Source organism: Melanostigma gelatinosum (assembly GCF_949748355.1).
Source record: "Melanostigma gelatinosum genome assembly, chromosome: 8".
NCBI classification, from domain to species: Eukaryota; Metazoa; Chordata; class Actinopteri; order Perciformes; family Zoarcidae; genus Melanostigma; species Melanostigma gelatinosum.
The window spans coordinates 23,171,251-23,194,084 of record NC_136641.1 but is presented as its reverse complement, the minus strand read 5'-3'; the positions used below and the strand labels follow the sequence as shown (position 1 = coordinate 23,194,084).

General features: G+C 45.6%; 1 protein-coding gene across 1 annotated transcript in view; it reads left to right on the top strand.

The window, feature by feature from the left end:
* Positions 1 to 377: 377 nt before the first annotated feature.
* LOC306781059 (nuclear receptor coactivator 3-like) overlaps positions 378 to 22,834 on the top strand; it is a 48,974-nt gene continuing 26,517 nt past the window's right edge. The window contains exon 1 of the mRNA XM_079273711.1: positions 378 to 457. The gene's annotated coding sequence lies outside the window, so the exon portion shown is untranslated. The remainder of the gene's footprint in view (positions 458 to 22,834) is intronic.

Below are 22,834 nucleotides of genomic sequence, written 5' to 3'. Positions count from 1 at the left end.
CTCCAGCTAAACGCATTATTTTAGGTGGGCATTCTAGAAGTGGTGTTTTTTAAATTTATTTTAGCAAACAATCCAGTGTTTGCATGTCATTTAACTGAAAATACACACCGTGTCATCTCCGCTCCGCTGTCGTCGCTGACATCCGTCTGCAGGCTGCGAGACAGAGACGGTGCCTGTTTCCCCACCTCCAACGCCACCTCCCCGCTCCTCCTCCCCCCTGCGGTGGTGGAGTCGGCCCTGTAGTCCGCGTCCGGGTTCGACGACAGCGGGCAAAAGCGCGGCGCTCCGCCCCAACGAACTGCTTTACCCAGAAGTCCCCGCGACGCCCCAACTTACAGAACTGGCTTCTTGGGTTTCGGGAGTGTTTCCCATTTAAACAAACAGTGCCGAAGATGGCGGAGAGTTAATGGTGTAAAGAAGAAATTATCGATCCGGCAGAGAGCGACACGTCCACAAGGTAAGCTCGTGCAGCGTGTTCTGCAAACAGAACCAGCTGATTTCCACGCGACTTTGCGTTCGGTTTGCATTTGGACAGAAAACGGAAACGTAGTGACTTCTGCGCTAAGCGTCAGTGCACACACACACACACACACACACACGCACGCACACGATATTGGCGTCGCTACGGTGCGGAGGGCACAGTGCACGGTCATTTAGTTACATGACAGCGAACGATTTACTAACCTGCTCACCACGGCGATGAAGTGCACGTGAGCGGTCCCGTTTTTGGTTGTCACGCTTGTGCTGCAAAGAAAACGAAACCCGATTTCTTTTTTTTGTGATCAACTTTACTTGGATCACGCAAAAAGCTCGCCAGTTTACGCACGAGCTGGTGGGATCACAAGAAGTGTTTCCAGATAGATACGGAGCATCTGGAAGTTTTTTTTGGGGAGGGGGGAATCACACACTAACACGCGCGTAAACACACGCACACACACACAGCGTGATTTACTCATTTTCTCTCGCCCCGCCGCAATAGTCTGTGGGAAACTGTCCAACAGCTGATCCTGACGCTGTCGCAACATGAGGGGGAAACATTTCCGAAATGTTGGTTCAATCAAATGCATGCAGACGCGATCACCCGTGTGTCATATGCAGCATGTTTAAACGAGGATACTGGTGCATTTTACTGGGGTTGTTACTCCGAAACGTGCCATGTGGGGAGAGACAGACGATGCTGACTGTCTGTCAGTCAACCAGCCTGTTTGCGCCCCCGAGTCCCAACTGCTTATAGCGATCAAAAAAAATAAAAGTGCACTGACTCTACTGTACGTCTCCAGTGTGCAAGTCGGCGCACTGAATGGGGCATGCATCCTCTGTAAATGTGCGCGGTGAAGTCGTGAATGGTCGCCGTGCTCCTGTTATCCTCTACTTGGTCTCCTTCATACGCCACTCATGTCATCTGCCTCATCCTTAATGCGTGTCGCTGTGTATCTGCAGGGGGCAGCAACGTGGCCCTGTGTGTGTGCGCGCACACACACACACACACACACGCTGTTTTGTAACCCTGAAGGCATCCACGACTCGATCCCGTGAAACAGCCGAGCCAGGGTGGCGCGTGCATGTAGAAAGCAGCGCGTCCTTGAGCGTGACACAAGGGCCCCCCTTACAATACCTGCTCGCGCTGGATAATAGCAGGCTGCTCTTGAGTGTGTGTAAACAGTGTGTGAATGGAAGCGATGCCGATGGGTTGTGTGTGTGTGTCAGTGTGGACAGGTGAGGTTGAGTTAATTACGAACAGGTTGGTGTGTAAATTTAGATTTGTTTGCTTTCTGGCTGAATCAGGCTGCAACTGCTGATTATTTTCATGATCTATTCATCTCTCATAATTTTTCATCTATGAAATGTGATTTAAAAAAATGTCAATCCCAGTTTCCCAGAGTCCAAGTTGACATCTTTAAATGTCGTATTTTGTCCGACCATCAGTATGAAACCCAAAGATATCAGGTTTACAGTGCATAAAAAGAGAAAAGCAGCAAATGCTCACATCGGAAAAACTGCAACCAGAGAATGGTCAAAGTTTATGATTGATAAATGACATCATTACACCCTCTTCGTGTCCGAAGATGACCCCCCAAAAACAGTTACTCTTCTATTTTCTGCTGAACAATGTACAATCAAAATATCAGTGTTAGCCAATGGAGATGAAGCAAATCTACAGAGGCAAGAATATGGTAAAAATGTTCGGGCTGTCTGCGACCAAAGAAATTCCTAATCGACTAAGACTCTCTTACGGCTTTGTCGTCTAATCCATTCGCTGATCACAGATCTGTGAAAGTGAATTTCTCCAAAAGAAGAATCGCACAAAAGCACCACTCTTAATCTTGTGTTTACCAGAGATGTGTTCATAAGATTCCTGGAAATAAATCATTGTGCATGAAAGAAAAGCATAACAATTGACTCTTCAACAAATTATTTAGTTGTATGAACTCTTATTACAAAATGTTGTGACAGCAATATGGGGTTCTTGTCTCACTGTTGTTTCTGCTTTTAATCAATTGTTATATTGTCAGCGCCCGAGTGAGGACTGCTGCTGCTTATGGGATTAAACAATTCATCTATTTTCAAAATGATTGACTATTACATTTTCTGACTGTTCGTTTAATCGAGGAGGAGGAGGAGGAGGAGGAGGAGGAGGAGGAGGAGGAGGAGGAGGAGGAGGAGGAGGAGGAGGAGGAGGAGGAGGAGGAGGAGGAGGAGGAGGAGGAGGAGGAGGAGGAGGAGGAGGAGGAGGAGGAGGAGGAGGATCCTCTTGCTGTGGAATTCTACCTGGCATTTTGTCTTTTGTGTCTTCCTTTATTTAGTTTCTGCCTTCCTCGACTCTGTTCCTTTGTGGAATGAGGAAGTTTTCAGACTGCACGCTCTTTGTGTCGTCAGAAATCGACACAAAAGAGCTCACCGCTCTCTGTGGTATCTGTGTCCCTCGGTGTCCCCTGCCTCCCCCATCTGCAGTGAAGTGAGCTGAACTGTTGTTGTTGTTGGGGGGGGGGGGGGGTGGGCCCTCTCCCATGTGTCAGGATGGGTTAAATAGGAATTCATCTTCACCATCTCTCACTGTTGGAGGAGGGGGTCTTTACTGGGTTATCTCCAGACAGAGCGGTGGATACCCCCCCCCCCCCCCCCCCCCCCTCACACACACACTTCATTTGATGCGGTCTCACAATGTTTTTCCAAAATGACGAGGGCTGTGTAGGTATCTTTTGATACTATTGACAATATGGCATTTGAGGTCAACACCTATACCGGACGACACCTTGCTTTAGAGAACAGGGACATGACTTCAATAATATAAACTCAGACAAGAAACGCAGCGATTCGATAACTTTTCCTGAATGAAATATGAAATTGCCAAATTCTGATTCATGTCAGGACCTGTCTGATTGAAGAACAACATTACATGTGCAGTTTATTGATATATCGTCATTTTTTTAAACAATGTGTTTTGATTCTGATTTAAAATGAATCTTGAAAATGGGTCTTATATATGCACTTGAGAGCTGCATACATGACGTATTGCTAAAAGCCTGAGGCTAAAGGTGCACATCCCGCACAAAACAAAAATCAGCATTAATGTCATCTTATGAAATTTAGTTTTTTGTGGAGAAACTTGAATAAATTCAGTTGTTGGAAGGAGATGTTTTCACAGCTCATAGCTAACAGTGCTAACAACGCTAACAGTGCTAACTATGACAAACATGCTGACAGAGCTAACAGCGTTTACCTGAGTGGAAACCAGAGAGAGAGGGGGGGGGGTGATCAGCTGGAACCGCCATATTAGAGCAGTGCAAAGCAGCGGCTGTCAGTTAGCCAGTGGGGCACGCTCACGTGCACTAAAGGCATGCCCGGTATGTTGACAAAGCAAGGAGAAATACAGATAGCAGCGCACACACGGAAGAGGAGTGACTTCATCCTCTGCTCAGGTAGACATTCCTCTGCTATATCTTCAAAAAAACAACATAAAACACCTGACTTAAAAACTGCTGGTCCAAATTAAAGAGAAATCACATGCTACACGCCATCCAGTGCAGTACTATGTAGGCCTACGCCTGGAAAAGGTTAGTTTGCTGCCAGCCTCCGCTGCATTGAGGGAGTGAGATGGGGAATGACGTGCAACAAGGGTTTTACTTAAACCAGGTACTTGTTTGCACGAATTATATGAAAACTAATTGGAACACTGTTATGAAAGACACCTATGTTCAGTCTTGTTTTACAACTCCAAGTAGTTCCAGGGATGGATGTGAACTGTTAATGATAAAAATATTTTTTAAAGGATTTTTTCTCTGGCTCCAGCTTCTCATTTGATCTCTTTTATGTTAATATATAATGAATATCCTGAAGTTTTAACTGGTTAGTCTGTCAAAACAAGCAATTTGGTATTATCTTGAAATGATGGGCATTTCTCACAATTCTTTTGCTTCACAAAATTTAAATGAGTTTATCATCAAATAATTCCTATAAATGTATAAATTGTGATGTCTGTGTTGTCCTGCTTTCTTCAGGCCTGTGTTGAACACCGATCTGGAGCGAGTTGTGAAACTAGGTCACTGAACAGACGAACCATTCAGACGAACAGCAAACACGGGTCATGCCCTGCTTTGGTCTGAAATCGATCGAAGAGTTGCGTCAGTAGTGTCGGCTGTTTGGAAATCCAGTTGATCTTTTGTTTGGTCATGTCTGGAGGAAAATGTGTTTTGGGTACGAAGTTAAGGAGCTGAAAAGTGGTTTCATACGTTTGTCTGTGATGGAATAACTCGGCATCAAACAGAGCTGGAGGGATGAGCTGATGCGCCGTCGGAACTATTGCCGATTCGCTTTCCGCTTCCTTCCTTTTCCCAGAATGTCTCGGTGCAGCGCATGTCCTCCGCTGCTTTATTTTCTTCCGAGAGCAGCCTTTTCTTCTGTGAGAGGAATGTCAAGTGACCATCTCGATGCGTTTCTCCCTCGTCTGTGTTTTTGTTGTGTAACTAGCCATCGGTTCACTCTTGATTTCAGTCTTTTCTTTTTCTCCTCCTCATCTAGTGTTGGTCTTCTTCGCTGTTTCTCTCTCTCGTTATGCAGTCAGCGGTCGCCCATGTCTGTATGTTCTTCATGTCTGAATCATGGCACTTAAAGCTAAAAAAGTTAATTCCATTATGTGTTAAATATCAAACATATTGTCCTTGTACAGCCACGGCGTTCGTGTGTGTGTGCGTCTGTGTGTGTTAGAGTGAGAGAGACACAAAGGAGGGGGGGATAGATAGTGAGAAGGGGGGGAGGAGACGCTGAGAGTCGTTTTATTAACGTGGCGACTCCCGCTAAAATTCTGGGAGTGCTGTTGCATCCAGCTGTTACTGGTTGCGCGAGGCTTCGTTGCCATGGCAACACAGCCCCGTGCGCCTGCTCAAGGTCGTTCATCCAGCTCTGAACCGAGCGGCGCGCTGCACAGAGGATGCACACGGGGAGAGAAGAGGAACAGAGCAACTACTTCAAAGTGACCAATCAAAAGCACTTCTGTGACGTTGTGGTCGGTGAACAACCTCCGCCCCCACCCTCCTAACACACACACACACACACACACACATACCTTCTTCAATTCAAGAAACAAACAAATAATAACCCCTGGCCTTCGGGCTTGTAGGTTCTTTTGCCAGCTGATAAAATATTTAGCTGGTCAGTGGGAGAGAGAAGGATACGGTGTCTAGAGAAGAAGCGAGCAGCAGAGCTTGGCTTTGTGTTTTCCTTTCTCTAATGGTGCATTGCTGTGAGGCTACCTGGGGCTTCTTCTACCTCCTCTCCTCCTCTCCTCCTCTCCTCAGAGGGCTGCAGCATCCCTCAGGGCAGGGGTCTCAAACTCATTTTCACTCCGGGCCACATCAGCATCACGGTCGGCCTCAAAGGGCCGGTTGTAAATGTAACTACTCCTAAATGTAACTACTCCTAACATATTGGTCAATAACTGTCTCTGCATTTGATTATTGTTTATTCAAGTGTAAAAATATTGTACATGTAGTTATATAAATGTAAACATATATTTAAGCACATTTCTGTTGTTATAACTTAAATCCTTTTAATTTAGGGTTAAGAAACCCACATTACTCTATCAAAGATCAAACTATTACAGAAAATAGCAAAGACAAATATCAAACAAGTTATGACAATAACTTTGTTCAATGCTTAAAATCCTTTCAAGGGTGCGTTTGCACAATCCGACATGAAGTATTTCATGTGTTTTTAAAGCCACGTTTGAAGTCTTCAATGTACTCACAATACATTTCCATTTAAAATGTACAGTAACCAGCCAAAGAGCTGCTTCTGTGTTTAAGTATCATCATTATGTCTTTCTATCATAGTTATGACTTTATATCTCATAACTTCGACTTTCTATCTCATAATTTCGACTATGGGGATATTTTTATTGTCAAGTCTAACTTAAAAAAAAAAAAAAAAAAAAATGTAATTTTTATTTTTAATTTTTATTTTTTGTGCTGGCGGATTCGCGGACCACATAAAATGACGTGGCGAGTTTGAGACCCCTGCCTCAGGGGCTCTGCTGCATGTACACTGGTGCTGACCGGACTCAGTACAGCACACACTACAGTAATGCATTGTGTGATGGCAGCAATCTTGCAGGTGCATTGCATCTTACACTGTGCGAAATCGGGTCAAATATCATCTTGGTCGACTAAAACCTCAGTTGTCAGGCGTGTCGTTGTGCAATGAACGCCGAGTGAGTGTTTTACGGTAAATGGAGGAAACAAGTGTGCGTGTCTACAGCCACTCAAGCAGCTCTGCTGAATGCTAACACTAGCACGGTAACATGCTTACAATTGCAATGCTCACCTGCTGATGCAAAGCAGGTATAATGTTCAGCCATGGTCACCACCACTTTAGTGTGTTAGCATGCTAATATTAGCTACTTGGGCAGAAAGTACAGCTGAGGTGGATGGAAATGTAATTTCTTTCTGGATTCATCCTGAGGGGAACATACACTCAAAATCACAGATGTGAACATCATGACGGAGCTAGAAGGAAAGTCTTATCGTGATATTGGGCGACTAGGGGCAGCACAAATGGATGAACATTGCTTCCAGAAAAAAAACTGTCAGACTGATAACATAAAAAAAGAGCAGAAGTGGTACAACGCATAACAAAGACCACACACGCTGTTGTCTGTATGAGATTTTACCTCATTTCTCTGGTGATTGTCAGTTTCCATCTGGGAGCATCTGAACACACACGGTGTATGGACTTCATGGAACATCACTCGCATTGCTGCTCTGCAAACGCAGAAAGGCGAGATGGCAGAGGACCACTATCGGCAAGGTTTCAGATAAACACTTGTGTACTCTTCATCATCCTCAATCTGCCACAGCATCGTGGAAAGACAACATGTGCTGGTGCCTAATGTTGAAGGTGGTTTTCTTCATGCGCTTCTGTTTTTTTTTTCTCTTGTTCTTAAGTGCACGCGGAGTTCAGCAGGACTTTTCAGGGAGAGCGGCGCTGCTTTTTGTGGTCGGTGACATGATGGTTTAGGTCCAACCTGTTTATTGTTAATTAAGAAAGTAAGAGAAACGCAATCTGTCAATTGTTTTATGAGCCCCAAACAGAGGAGAGCTGGTTTTAGGGGGAGAAGGGGGGTTAGCGTCATGTTTCTTCTTGCTGTAAGGTAATATATGCTTGTTAAAGGGGTCCTCAGAGGGGTGTGTGTGTCTAAAAAGGGGAGTTCTGTTTTTGAACTTATTTTCCATTGTAAAAATTCAGACTTAGTTTATGTGTTTCAGAGCTACTTTAGGTGCCCGTGCGCACACATTTGTGGGGTAGGAGTTGAGGTAAACGTTACCAGCTGCAGCACAGCAAGCAAGTGGCTTCAACTCTGCCTGAACCCTGCTGTTACGTGACCACCTCCTCAACTTAATTTGCTCCCATCCTGCCGTCCCCTCAGCCGCCACACCTCCTATATCACTCTGCGCGCACACACACACACACACACACACACACCGCCATCTCCATCCTCTCCCCGGTGTCACTAGCAGCAGCATCACTCATCTCAGGAAAGCGGGGCAGCACTCCAAGGTCTGCTACCCCCACCCTGTCACCTTGGCGTGGCGCAGCGGGCCGGCCAAGCGGGCTTCGCCCGATTGGCTGCCCCTCCGCCTCCCCGCCGAGGTTGCACCGTCGGCGCTGTGATGTCACGGAGTCTTGTATATCCGTACCCACTGTCAAGCTCAGTTGCAACATACTGCACACAACAGCCCCTTACATAAGCAATAACGGAATAAGTGATTGCTTCATACTTCATTTTGATTCCCGTGAGCTTCCACAAAGGGGTCGCCAGTCTTCCTGGGGCCCACGCAAACAACACAAGGAAAAAACGATTTAAAATCACACAGTATCGACCAAACGAGCCACGAGACAAGTCGCCGAGCCACTCAAGAATGGTTTCATGTTTTGTTGTTGGAGAAGCCGATAACGCCGCTCAACAGAAAAGACACCCAAGAGTCTATTAATGTTGGAGGAATTTGAGTTGAAATTTTTTGTAGATTATAATTATTTTAAATACAAGCGAGGTGCCACCGCAGTAATAGCAGCTTGTCTACTTCCGCCTACAACCCTGACTCTAGCGTTCTCATCACACGGTTTGTTCGTGTACTAATGACATGTATTTAACTAAATACAAAAGCCAGTACATTCTAGTTTTTCACAAAAAGTTGTTGTGCATTATTCCAGATATAACAGAAGAATACATGTTTTTTTTTTAGCCTCCACATTTACCGACATCAGCACGGAAAGAACAACAAATATCTAAGCGGGCTAATGCAATTGATTGGGTTGATCCCTTTTTGGCTCAATAGGTGATAATCAGTGCCGAACGTCTGACTTAAGAGATTCTGATGAGTTGCCACCTTCCCCCCCCCCCCCCCCCCCCCCATCTGTTTCTGCCGAGCTGGGAGGAGGGAAGAAGCCCTCCGTGTGTCGGCCTCAGCTCAGTCAGAGAGGAGGGAGCGTCTTTGGTTGAATCAGCTTTTCCTCTCGATCCCCAGCCCCTCTCATTTTCTTTCACTGCCTCCCTCCCTCGCGATGAATCTGTTAGTCCTGTGAGAGCCGAGTCGTCGTAAACAGGCAGTGACGGCTGCATGCTCTCTTTCGAGGAAAAGGGGCCAGAATTTAAATATTGATTTGATGCAATGTGAGACAAAGATTCCGGTTCTTCTCGTGTCCCTCTTTGGAGAGCTTTTTGCAGCTGTTGTTTGTGTGTTCTTAGGTGTTGTCCAGCAAGTCAGACTTAAACCAAAACGAAGGCTTCGCTTGCGTTTAGACTCTCCTCATCGTCTTGCTCCTCGCTGTGTGTACGTGCATGTTCCTGTGTCTCAGTTAGACACGATGCCCGGGATGAAATATCATCTCCTGTTGGACTCGGCTGCCCACTCAGGTAACCCGTCAGGTGAACAGCTCCGGCCTTTGCCCGCAGATGGAGAAGGCTGCTGGTGGTGTTCATGGAGCTGATCGAGGCAGATTAATGGAAGAGCGACTGACTGACTGCTGACATTGCTGGTGGATTCAGGAGTAGTGGGATGGAGGGAATGTTGCCTTTTTCCTCTACAACTATTTGCTTAGTCCGCTGTGAAAATATGTGTGTCGGTGCAGCCATTTTAATTGATAATTATGGATGAACAGGAGGGCAGATGTGAACGGAAAAGGAAAGACAATGTCACCCTTCTAGCTACTTTTATATACATTCAGTTAATTCAGTGTTTATAATTCATCCAATAAAACCCACAGTCACCTTGTTGTCCCTTCCATTAAATGCATCTCCTTTAGTCTCTGTAATTGTTCTCACATTGGATCAGATCGGTTGGCCTCTGTGGTCCTTCCCAGTCTTCTGTTTTGACAGGAAGCACAATAAATGAAAGAGGTGATATGGTCTGAAGATGCTGCAAATCACCCAAAGTGTCCCTGACCGAGGCAGCTGCTTGACTCTTTTTACACTTCAGTAGCATCTGCTTGGAACAATATATTCACACCGCTTAGCCGACGAAACGAGGAGGGCTTACGACCTGCTATTCCGGGTGTTTTTTCGAGCCCTGTATTTTTATGTTTTGCCTGTATATTTTGTAAATATATTTGCATTTGTTTGATTTCTGATTTTAATATTCTACCCTTTTCATTTGTTGGAGTGAATTAATTTCCCTCCGTCCCACTCGGCTTCAGCTGGTATTGATTTAAAGTCTTGCTCAGGAACACTTTACAGCCAACTCTGTAATTTTCTTGATCATATAATTTCTAGGTATATGAATATAGCATCATCAAAGAGTGCTGGCAGCGTTGAGTTGAAGTGTTAACTGATCACCGTGACCGGCGTAAATGTGCTTTTGTTAACTCCCTAATGTGCACTCTAACAACTGCTGTACTCTGCATCCCATAACTATAATATGATATTGCTAAATTCACCACTGACTCATTCATGGCGAGCTCAAACCTTCAGCCAACAAACCAGTCAATGCAAACATCCTGTTTTATCTCGACTGCACCGCTAACAACCTTTGCTCACCTGTTGCCATGCACAAGAGCAGAGACGCCCCGTTCACACATCAACAACATTTTGTTCTCAAACTGTCAACTAGATCCTGACATAACATGAGACGGGCCATCTGAGAAGAATTCTGTTCCTGTCTTGTCTATCTCTTAAATGTTTTTATTTGAATGTACTGTCCAGCTGTAAAATGATGGAGTTGAAAACAGTCGAGCCCAAAACCGCCCACCGGCCAGATCAAACGTTCTCATTTTACAGCTAATCGGTACATTTAAAATCGGTTTCTGAAAACATTTCGGGTAAGAAGTAGGCAATACAGTAACAGAACCTTGATTCATATTTGATCAACGCTGCGTAGTTTGACATGAGCTTCATGAGCAGTGATTGACGGCTGCGTTAGAGACACGGATGTCACACATGTCTCACATACTACTGTCACGATATAGGTACTATTTAATATGATCGGAAGATATTTTTTTGAAAAGTTACCAACTGCAGCTTACACAAGGGTGGATGTCTTACTGGGACTTTTCCGTCCGCACGAATGAAAGCAAGTCAGTGAGCTCTATGTGGACACACGCGCACACTGGACGTGTTAACCGAAAACCGTTCTCCTCTCGCACGTCGGTGACAGGCCTCCAGTAAAGGCCTTGTGGAGAGTACGTGTTAGCCCAGCACCATCTTTCTCCCGATCTCACCAAGGGCTAAAAATAACACCATCTCCACACAGAGAAGAGGGAGGGAGGGAGGGAGGGAGGACATAGGGAAGGGAGAAGGTGGCGACGAGGAGGCGCACAGTGAGACAACAACAATCAAAGCGAGAGGAGCCGGACGGAGGGGGAGTCGAGGTTCAGGGAGGAAAATAAAACAAGTCATTGACAATTGACCTGGAGGACACTTCTACTGCGACCGTTAGCTCTGGTTGTTGGTGGTCAGCAAAGAACAAAGTGTTATATGGTGTTGTAACTCTTTTACGTGATCTGACCGGCGTGGACCGTCTGTAGGTCCGTGCCCACAGCGACTGGCCAGGTGTGCTTATGTACTTGGAGAGCATTAAGACCCAGAATAGCACCGTGATGAAAGAAAAACAAAACAAAGTGTGAGAAAATAATATATGATCCAGGAAAGGGGATTTGTGTAAAACAATTTCATGGATTTCTAGCCGGCAAACAGTGTGCAGTGGTAGACAGGATTTAACATTTCTGGGACGGTTTCCATTTCATTTTGATTATTCATTTATTTTAGGCCTAAAGTCCAGTAAAGACTCGGTACATAATAAACTAGATTTCATGGGTGCAAGTCAAGGCTGTACACACTTTGCACACGCATCACTTCGGCTAACATTGTGAACAACAAGGCCACTCGCACAACAACCTGCAACAGAATACGCACCGCACACTCGCACCCGGACCCCCCGAGACCCCCTACCCTGTTCACATTAACCGTTGTATTCCTGTATTCTGGTCTGTTGGGTTAAGTTGTAGAAATCCACCATCGGGGATGGCTAATAGCAGGAAGCAGCTTTGTTTCATAGACTATGATTCTGTACAAAAGCACCAAAAAAAAACGGGGAAAAAGCTTCAATAAAAGTTTCCCCTCTTCAAACTAAATAAGCTACCAATAAAAAGATATTTTCTATATTAAAATATAATTCATCAACTTTTTTCATTTGCATGTGTTTCTGTCTATCATACTCTTGACTCCGGACAGAAAGCAGCGTCACTGTTTTCTGATTGTGTAGGATGCCGTTTGTACGACTGAGTGACATTCTGAGGAGAGAGCGCCTGAACGCGTGGACCATTATTCCCATTTCTATTCACAAGTACACTTTCACCTTCAGACGTGGTCGGATGACACTTTTTAAGAAACAAAATTTCTTTCAAGCATCGCAGAACTGACATTTTTAGCCCCTTCGAGTCAGCCCCGAAACTTTGTTGGCCGGAGTGGCCTTCATTATGACGATGCAGAGCAAAGCTTGAACCGTAAATCTAAATCACCCAACGGGGGGGTTTTGATCGAAGACTTCTTGCTTTGTCCGAATAACGGCAGCAGGTATTGCGTTCGACAGGAAACCCGCGTGCAGCGCGCTGTTTTCAATCCTGCCGTTTTCTGTGCGTCACCTTGAGTTGTCCTCCTGAAACACTTCCAGAGGGTTTGATTGGTAAACCAGGAGACTGGTTACAAAGCCAACAAGTCCTTGTTTGTCATCACCGATTTCATTCATTGCTCTGCTTCCTGCTGTGTGTATTCTGTCACTATACTGCTCCTTTACTGTGAAACACATATTCAACTCCAGTCGGGACTAATTTGTGCCTTGCTCTGCCTTTAACCTTTGTCCCGACCCACTTCAGCGGCACAAAGGAACAGAAATGTAGCCGGAGGAGTTCAGGGGGAGGTATTGGGTAGCTTGTTGCTGTGTGATCATGGTGCTATGACAAACACTGTGCAGGCTGTTGGGTTGTTTCATCAGAGCTTTTTAGAGTTTGTATTTACCAACAAAACAAAGCCGAGGTCCTGGCGAAGGGCGAGGGACACGGTGATGCAGATCGTTCCTCTGCTTCACAGTTTCAGTTTGCTTCTGCTGCACAAAAGAAAGGGTTTTTGGTTGAAGTGCCGCGGGGAGGGGGGGGGGGGGGATTTCTGGCAGCAGAATAATGGGGCAATGCGGTTGACATTGTTAAATTTCAAGCGTTTCTCTAACAGTCCATTTGCTGTGTAACCTTAAACCCTGGGGGAACGCCGCGGCCTCGCTCCCTCAGTCAAGGTGCTGCAGACGACTTCACTGTTGCTGCTCAGTCAGGGGTGTTTTACACATGGCTGAAGCCCCATATGTGGGAGGGTGCGAGACTTCTACACCGATAGAGTGTCTTGTTTTTCTCTGAAGGTAACAGATAAAACGGAAAAACCAATAAAATCATGATTTTAACCTACATGACTTTAAAACGAGCTTGAGCCGAAGCTCTCAAAAGTTTAAGAAGTGGCCAAAGAGAAAAGAGAGAGAAGGAAGCGTTGAGAGAGCGATGGCCGAAACACCACTTGGAGAGAGAAAGAGGGCGATGTAAGCTGATCTGCTTACTTTAGACACTGGAGGTGTTTTAATTGCTGCTGGTTGTGAAAAGATAAATCTCAGTGAAGAGGCACTTCTCCACTTGTTGGTTGTAGCAGAAATTTTATCCAAGTACTTTTTTTGGCAAAGTCTTCTTTGAATATCTTATGGGCTTTGAACATGTTTGGTCTTTTTTTGGTTCAGCAAAACAAGCAATTTATAGGAGGGATGCACCGATAACAGGCCGGATACAGGGACCCGTGACAGTAGGGAATATATATATATATATATATATATATATATATATATATTTATATATATATATATATATATTTATATTTTACTACTGGAATTTAATATTTTGATCTCAATATGTAGATTTTTCCTTTAAAATGAATGCTATCGGGACTGAAAAAGTCAAACTGTGCACCTCTAACGTACAGACATCACCCTCTAACTCTGATGGGACTTTCAGCACTTCTTGCAGACTGACTTTGTTTCCCACGTTTGCAACAGCACCTAACTATAACGTAGCTTATAGAGAACATTTAGTTGGCTTCTCTCAGTCCTGCGGTTGCCTTTTAAGCCAATGGAGAGAAGGTGTCCGCTACAGTTATTGAATCATGTGAAATCTGAGCATTAGCCACCATATAACACTGATATCGAAACCTGAAAGACTTCATGCACATTCATAAAGGATGTAACAAGCTACAGTATCAACTTAAAGGAAAACTGGAGGTATTCTATATATTTGAGGCGCTTATAATACATCTAAGTATATAGATGTTTTAAAAAGGCTAATATTTCTAAAACTCCTGTATGAGTATAACAAGCAATACTCATACAGGAATAAATACAGTATTTGTTGGGGTTATTTTCAGCTTTGGATCTGGTGCTCTACTGTGTGTTTACAGCAGCGGGTCTGTGTGTGTGGGATTGACTGAAAATAAACGAAAGTGCCCATGTTCACAGTAATGAAGGAACATGTCACTCCGTGGAACAATTTGCCTCATTGGAGTATTTTTAATCGTTTCTGGACAATAATTATACACAAATATATCACACGACATTACCTGATAATGGTATACTTTTGTTGTTGGTAATAAAGGGATTTGTTGACGGTGAGGAAAAATATCGAACATCAGCTGATATCGGAGTGCAGCTGATTGTAACGGACATATTTTATATTCCGGGTGGAGAGCTGGATGGAAAGGCTTCGTCCCTGAGGGGAAAGCCAGCTACAGGTGGAAGGAGCTAATCATCTCGTGACGTCTGTGAGCCTGCTCGTTCTACACTTCATCTTGTGATATTCACAGCCTGCTGCTTTCATGAGGGTGTGTGATAGTGTGTGAGTGCCTTATTATCGCAGTCAGGTGGCTGGAGGAGGAAGAGGAGGAGGAGGAGGAGAAGAAGGAGGGGGCCATGGTATGGTGATATGGGGAGAAAAGAACAACAGGGAGCTTCTTCAATGACCGTGGCTGTTAATTAATCAAACACGCACATCCACACACAGACAGTGATGAAGAGGCCGGAGAAACACACACACACACACACACACGCACACACACAAAGCCGGGCTAGTCTCCTTACAAGAGGCTAGAAGCCATTCTACTTACCGTCGCCAGCCATGCCGACTCTGTTCGCTCTATTTGCAGAGCAGCCCTCCCCTCTCTGATGCTATGATCTAACTGCAGCCTCCTCCCCCTTCATAGACACACACACACACTCCACGCTCACATGCCTGAACACACACACACACAGAGGGGTGCTTATACACCCACCAATCAGCATGCTGCTGTGTGTGTGTGTGTGTGTGTGTGTGTGTGTGTGTGTGTGTGTGTGTGTGTGTGTGTGTGTGTGTGTGTGTGTGTGTGTGTGTGTGTGTGTGTGTGTGTGTGTGTGTGTGTGTGTGTGTGTGTGTGTGTGTGTGTGTGAGTATTTGTGTATGCTGGTTTGATCAAGTGACGTTAACACTGACTGTGGACTCGTGTGTCAGTGCCGTGACGTCCACCGTTCATCCTCGAGGACGAGGCTGTTGATCTTGTGGTTTTCGACTCACGCGCCGTCTTGCCGGCATCTGTTTTGGAAAGCAGAGGAGCCCCCCCCCCTCTTTTTTTTCACTATCCCCTTAGATCAGCAACAACCATCTTTCTGTTTTTTCTTTTTTGTGTCCTCTGTGATGAAGGACGAATAAATATGCAGCTTTAAAAAAGGTGGGAAAAAAAACATGAGAGCTGGTGGAGAAGCAGAGGCGAGCTTCAGATCTTCACAGTCAGATTCTCTGAGTGGGTCAAAGTTCCTCCAGCAGCCGGAGACGCGTTCTGATTGGCTGCGGAAAGGTGAAATTAAAACCACGGTAAACTTTTGACCCAGCAGGAACCGGGAGAGGAACGCCCATCGCTGTAGCGAGAGCGAGCTTCTCCCTCCTCCTGCTCTCCCCCCCCCCCCCCCCCCCCCCCCCCCCCCCCCCCCCCCCCCCCCCCCCCGTCCTCGCTCTCTGTCTCACCCTTTCATTCCCTGTCTGTCATTCGCTCTTGTTTTGCTCTCAACCATCTATCCGTCCCCGTCCCCCTCCCTCTTCTATCTCCAGCTCTCCTGCACTGTCTCCCCCCCCCCCCTGATGAATTTGTGCCGTGCTGCATGTATAGCCGGATGAGACGGAGGGAGGCAGAGAGGGAGGCACAGAGCAGGAAAGAACTGGGGGAAGGGTACAGAGAGAGGGAGGAGAAAGCCCGTGGAGGAGGGGGGGATGGCGTGGAGACGGAGGGAGAGGAGCAGTGTAGAAGGAGAAGACATGGGGAGAGAAGGGCAGGAGGAATGCAGCCCTCTTGACTGTGCGCCGCACAAACTGTTCCCTGTTAGAGAGGAAGAAAATCCAAAGAGGAGTGAATGTATAAATAGACATGTAACCGTGGCTCTGACTAAGATCTGCTGAGCGGCAGGGCGGGGAGAGCCCATTTTTACTGCTAATGGTTTCTCTCATTACACATCAGACGGCTTGGGGGGGGGGGGGTGTTTATGTGTGTGTGTGGCCGATATTAAATGATTTCTCGAGCAAACTAAAAGAGCAGCCCTCTCGCTCGCTGCTCTGGTGCTGCGCGCATGCACGTAGGCTTGCGGGCTTGCGGCTGCATGCTTCTGTACATGAGCACATTTCTCTACGACTACAGCGCGTGTTGGAGTACCGTCGACTGGAACTGTACCTGCTGTTCACAGGTTGATGATCTCGTGGAGACGTCTCGAGTCGAAGCATCGGCATCCGGGCTTTAACGGATCGTTATCCGCTAAACTAAAGTGATCAAAATCTCATCCCTCTCTACACTGAACTCTGCTGTGTTTTAATCCGATTGTGTAAATGTTAAAACAATGATTTCGGCCCACCTCCGAGTTCTGACGGTGAGGTTGCAATAACGCATGTAGCCACAACGCTAACAAATCTGTGAGCCTCTCTCTGTCCCGTTGGCGAAGCTCAGAGTACAGAACGTTCAGGCAGCAGCAGCTGACTTTCACAGTCAAGTTTAAAATGGCAAGCGTTACCAGTGGTGCGTCACGTCAGCAAGCCAACATTTGACTTGGCTGTTGTATTGGCTCACATGCTCTATGCAACGCTGCAACAGGCTACAAGTCATTTTCTTCAGTGGAAGCCGGCGACATGAAGCTAAAAAGTGATGCCTGACACTTTGGTTTCAACGATTTAAAGTTGAGCCGGTCGTTCCAGTGACGCAGTGAAGTGTCGACCAATCGCATGTTATTGTCTCGCCCCGTTCTCTTCCGTAAAATAAATGTCGTCAGCCAGTTCTCAGTGCTACTTAACGTCATCCACGTCAACGAGCGCTCCAGCGACACTTTCCGACGGTGACTCTGTGACAAAGTAGCTGGTCAGGCTTCAACGTTCTGGTGCTTGAAGATGGTCAATAACGTAACCGGCGACCCAGAGCTCTACAACCCAGCCATGAAGGAACAGAAGACGTTCCTGCGGTTGCTTGCTGTTAATGGGCCCTTAAGTGACACCTGATTTGAATCCTTCAGTTACGAGTGGACTGTTTCTTCAACTACTCTAATAAAAAGGGATTCATCTTCTCTCAGTCGTTTGAGTCACGTCCGTTTCAGGAGTTGCTTTATGCATCAGTAACTCCTCAACATAATATTTTTGAAGCAGGATCTTCTTAATAATAAAAACTTGGACCTCGCTAATCTAGTAAGGATGTAGAAGTTACAATTGTCTTCCCCCTCTCGTGCTGCACATGTGCATGTGTAAACATAGCCTCGATGCCTGTCATCAACGAGATGGCACATACGGAGAGGGCCGTCGGTTTTCAGATTGGAATGCGATTTGAAATAATCCTTTTTGGTTCGGATTAAGCTCTACGATGAGCGCACAGCATCCGGCGGGGAAAGGTGTGGAGGAGACGAGAGCCAGAGCCGGTCGTCTGCGATGAGAGGAAGCAGCAGCAGGAGGAGGAAGAAAGAAGGCTTTTTTTCACTTGGCTTTCTCTGCCAGTGAAAAATAAAAAAAACAGTGACTTAAGAGAGGAGGCTGTGGATGTTATTGAGTTAACAAGACGGAGAGGGAGGGAGAGCAGTGGGAGCTGAGAGACCGGCTCGATAGATGAGTGGATGAGGGCTGCGCTGTGGGGCTCTGCCTGCTCCTGCTGCACAGTGGGCACCATATGGTGCCGTAATGTAGCGAGCGCACATCAAGTTTGTCCTGCCTCTCAAAACCGGCTCCTTTTTACCTCCCCCTACATCCTTCCAGCCAATTACGTCACTCAAGGCAGCCCTTTAGATAACACACACACACACACACACACACACACACACACAATGCATCCCCCCGCACCATCTTCAAGATACGAGGCTCCCCAACAAACGTTTGGGTCTACACACAAACGCACAGTTAGATAAGGGCCCCATCCCCCTCTAATGGGAATAAGGATTGATACCGACGGAAAAGAAAAAAGATTTCTCAAGATGTCACTCTGCTTAGCTGCTTCCTCTTTAAATATTTAAAGCAACTGTGGTTTGTTCCCCCCCCCCCCCCCCCATTGTGTTGATTTTCTCTGACAATGCAAGTTTGCAGAAGCAGCAGAGCACAGAGGCGAATGAGAGGAGCCCCAAACGTACGGCTGATGCCTGCTGACAGTGATGTGCGTGCAAGTGAATGCGAGTTGATTTGTCTGATTGGGGAATATTGTGTGCAGGGAGGGGATCGCTTTCTCCCGCGCGCTGTCGCTCTGGTTTCAAGGTGTGTCGGCTGCTCTGTGACCGTGTTTGTTTGTGGGTGGTTATGCATGTTGCCAGGCAGCTTCCCTGCCTCTCCGGCATGTGCTCGTGTCCGTGGGAGTGATGGATGTCAGGCAGGCCGCTAATGTGATTTAGATGCTCCACCCGGAGTGTGTGTGTGTGTGTTGGGTGCACGCGTGCGTGTCCCGACCACATGTGTGCAGCTGAATCTGCAGTGTGTATGTTTGTGCATCTACCTCCCTCCCTCCCTCTCTTCTTCCTCCACCCCCATAATGTTTTCCCTGTGCTGTGCAGTTTCTGGATTCTGAGCAAATAAATAGAGGGAGGAGGGGGACAGGAAAGGGGGGGGGTTATAAGTGGTGAATATGCTTCCTCGCTGTCACCGCGGAGAACGAAAGCGCGAGGAAGGAGGCGATGAGGAAAGTAGAGGTGGAGGAGAAGATGGTGTTCTCTCGCTGAGACCTCATTGATGGGTTGTTGTGAGCCAATTATGTTCCATTCCCACTGAAAGTCTCACACACTCCTAACACACTCACTCATCATCACACACGTGCATCAGCAAAAGAAGTGCTCTTTCTCCTGGCAGTGAAGAGCTTGACTTTTATCTGCATGCAATTATTATTATTTTTTAGAGAAAAACACCGTAACAATGACATACAGTTCTTTAACACCAACTACTCTCCTTTTTTAGTTTATTTTTTTATTTTTTTCAATCGAGCTTTCAATCTTACATCGCTGTCGCGCATCAACGGTCGACTTCAAAAGTAAAAGTACTCATTCTGCAGAATAATTGCCCTGCCGAGTGTTATTTTCTGGATTATTATTACTGATTAAGGGGTTAACACGATTTCACTGTTAATGCAAGTTTAGGAGCTAAATGTAACTGATTCATAGATTTATTTATTGATGTCGGCAAGTCTACTCTTTAAAAATGCATCATTTAATAAGCTTATCATATTTCTTGTATGTAAAATCGTTGCTTTACAGTAAAAAACACAATATTTACCTCATAAATGTATTTGAGCGCGAGTGTAAGGAAGCATTAAATGGATAAAATACCTCAAAAGTGCACCACTGCATACAACCTTTGTGAGGTTGTCATAGTTTACTCTGTCGATTCAACGTGATCATCCTTGAGTATTATTAAAGAGACTATTAAATAGTAATAATGATAACAGTAATTATAATGACAGTAAAGGGATAATGTGTCTGATAGTTTATTTTAATGTTTTGCAGCTTTATGAGTGCATGGGTTTTAAAGTTACTGTAACAGCACAATGAGATGAGATATTGCCAGTTCAGTTTATTGGAGTTTTTATTGGATTCAATATTTAGATTATTTAAATGTTCATCAGCTGGTTGTCAGCCCCACAGAATGACAAAGCGAAGACTCAACGAGACCCATTATTTGTCTTCTCTCTCAGTGAGTCAGACAAGAAGTATTGAGATGTTCCATTAAGTATTAAATCTCTTCAGCAGCAGCCTCAGTCGCCCATAATGCAATGCAGAGAAAACTCACCGCTAATGCTGTTTACGCTTTTTGTAAGAGCTGAAAAGCTCCGTTTCTTTCATCAATCACTTATTGCTGTACAAATGTGTGCAACAAAAGAGATTTGTATTGGTGTTGTCTCCTTTTTATGCACAGAAAGCAGTTCAAAGTGCTCTACACAAATATGCATAAACATTCAAAACAAACGCAAAGAGTGCAGTTTGTTACATTTCCCTAAAGAAAGCAACCTTTTCTTCAAAGATCCTCTCCAGACAAAGGTTGAAAGTGCTTCTACTGCCTCTGTCTCATCGGAAAAAATCCAGTCTTCTTTGAGCACATGAGAAACTTCCAACAGAATGAACTGAGCGCATAAATCTCTCTGCAGAGTGAAGGTCCAACTTCCAAGTGAAGTAACAATACGCTAAATGCATTTTTGAGTGGAGCCGAACTTAATATTCTGCCATTAATCTTCAGAACTACACAGTAACTGTAGGAATACACGACCTGTATCTGTTATTGTTGTATCGTCTGGAGGTTGTCAAACGTGGTATATCAGGGTTTTCTGCTGTTTGTAGCCCTGGCAGCACAATGCCAATCAGAGGTGGGGTTAGTGATGGAGGGGGGGCGTGTCTTATTGATTGACCCGTGACACTAATTAGGACCGAACAGTCCAGAAGTCCACCCTCAGCCTGTACGGGCCTCATTGTGCCTCTGCGTGCCCCTCCATTTGTAATTCCTTTCTCAACCAGCGACTAAAAGAAGGTGACAACTGTTTTCCTGCGATCCCGCTGCATTTCTTTCTCTCCCCCATGTGGCCTGTAACGAGGCAATTCACTCTTTGTGATGACAAGAATGTGTTAAGTATCGACCAAAGCTCCAGTCATTCATCGCTCTCCGATATGACAGCCTCGCCTCTCGGCCGCAGTTAATTGCCTCGCAGAAATGTTCCCCTATGTTATGATAATGCACAGCTCCTGCATGATGGCTCCCAGTGAGGCCGTTTTTTTTTTTATTCAACCAGGTCTCTGCCTGACTAAGCAGGCGTGTTAAGACTGCGAGTTTGATACCGAAGGAAGGCCGACGAGCACATGTGTGGTTTACTGTCCTTATCTTATCCGGGCTGCATGTTTGCTCGGCAACATCACTTTCATCACTTCACGTACGAGTTGACGTCCGTCTCGCGTCTCTACTCGCGTGTTCGGCAGGTGGACGGGCTCGCATGGGGTCGCAGGAGCTGTTGATGAGACGGTGCATTCAGTTTAATAACCTCTGCCGTCCCTCGTTTCCTGTGATGCAGTGCAGCGCTCTTTAAAGGAGGAAGTTCATCAAAGTAACATGCAGACTCTCATCTGTTGCATGAGGACACAATACCTGGCTGTCTAAACACTAATTTACAGAGTCAACGTGAACCTTGTTGAACTCTGCCCTTTTATTGCAGCTTTGACGAAGAGGAAGCCATTTATTTAACATGGATTATGTAACGTTATGAATGGAGAACATATCAAATGCAGACGCTTTTGCTCAAGGTGCAAAGTCAAGGAATGGTTTCAACACTCACGCTGTTCTGTTGGCGTTTGGACTCTTTTTTTATTTTTTTATTTTTAGGTTGGTTTGTCCTTTATTAATATGTCACCCATCAGTTTATATCAGTATATGGACAAAGTGGAGCTGGAGAACGCCACCATGTGAAGCGGACTGGTGTTTCCTCTTGCGAGTCCTTTTATTTCTATTTCAGGACACCTCAGAATAAATGATGGCGCTGACGCCATGGCCACGACGCGAAGGTAGAAAGAGAAGCTGTTCCTCAAGCTTTACATTCTATTTTTAAAGGTTTAGCTCATATTTAGGTCAGTTCTCACCAGTGATGGAACTGATAATGAAGCATGCAATATGCAGTTTGCAGCTATTTCCCAATATATGAGTTTAACGGCCACCAGCCAAGTGGTGATAAGAAACGGAAACATTCAAATGGTAGCGTCAACTTTTAACTCTGCCCTGATATTGCTTTCCATATAGCATTACATTACATTGGTCAGTCTTGACCAAAGGGGCGGACTCACAGACTGACAGACGCACACTAACTCCAACACTGCACTCCTTTCAGTAAATGTATGGACTAAGCATGGCCACCACAGTGTGCAGGTCTCAGTTGTAATCCTGAACGTACGTATTTTCCCCATATTGTACTAAATCACTGGAATAAATGAGCTTTACAGACTCACAAAGCCCAGTTAGGTAGCACACGTTTTGTCTTTTCAACAGTCGTCTGCTCAGGTCATCTGGAGAAACAGGAAAATAAAGGTTTGACACTTGATTTTTGTTTCATTTCCTTTCACGGTTTGTCCTTTCTGAGCGTTTACGGCGCTGCTCGTGTGACTGCGGATCCATTGTTGTGAGCTTTTACTTGTGTAGCGTGGTGCAGTGGGCCTGGAGTTTGGGTTCCTCTACCTTTTTTTGGAAAGGATGAGTCATGCAAACGGCTGTTTCCTTTTTTTGAATATGTAAATATGACTTTGACGGCAGCCTACAGCAGGCACACCCTGGA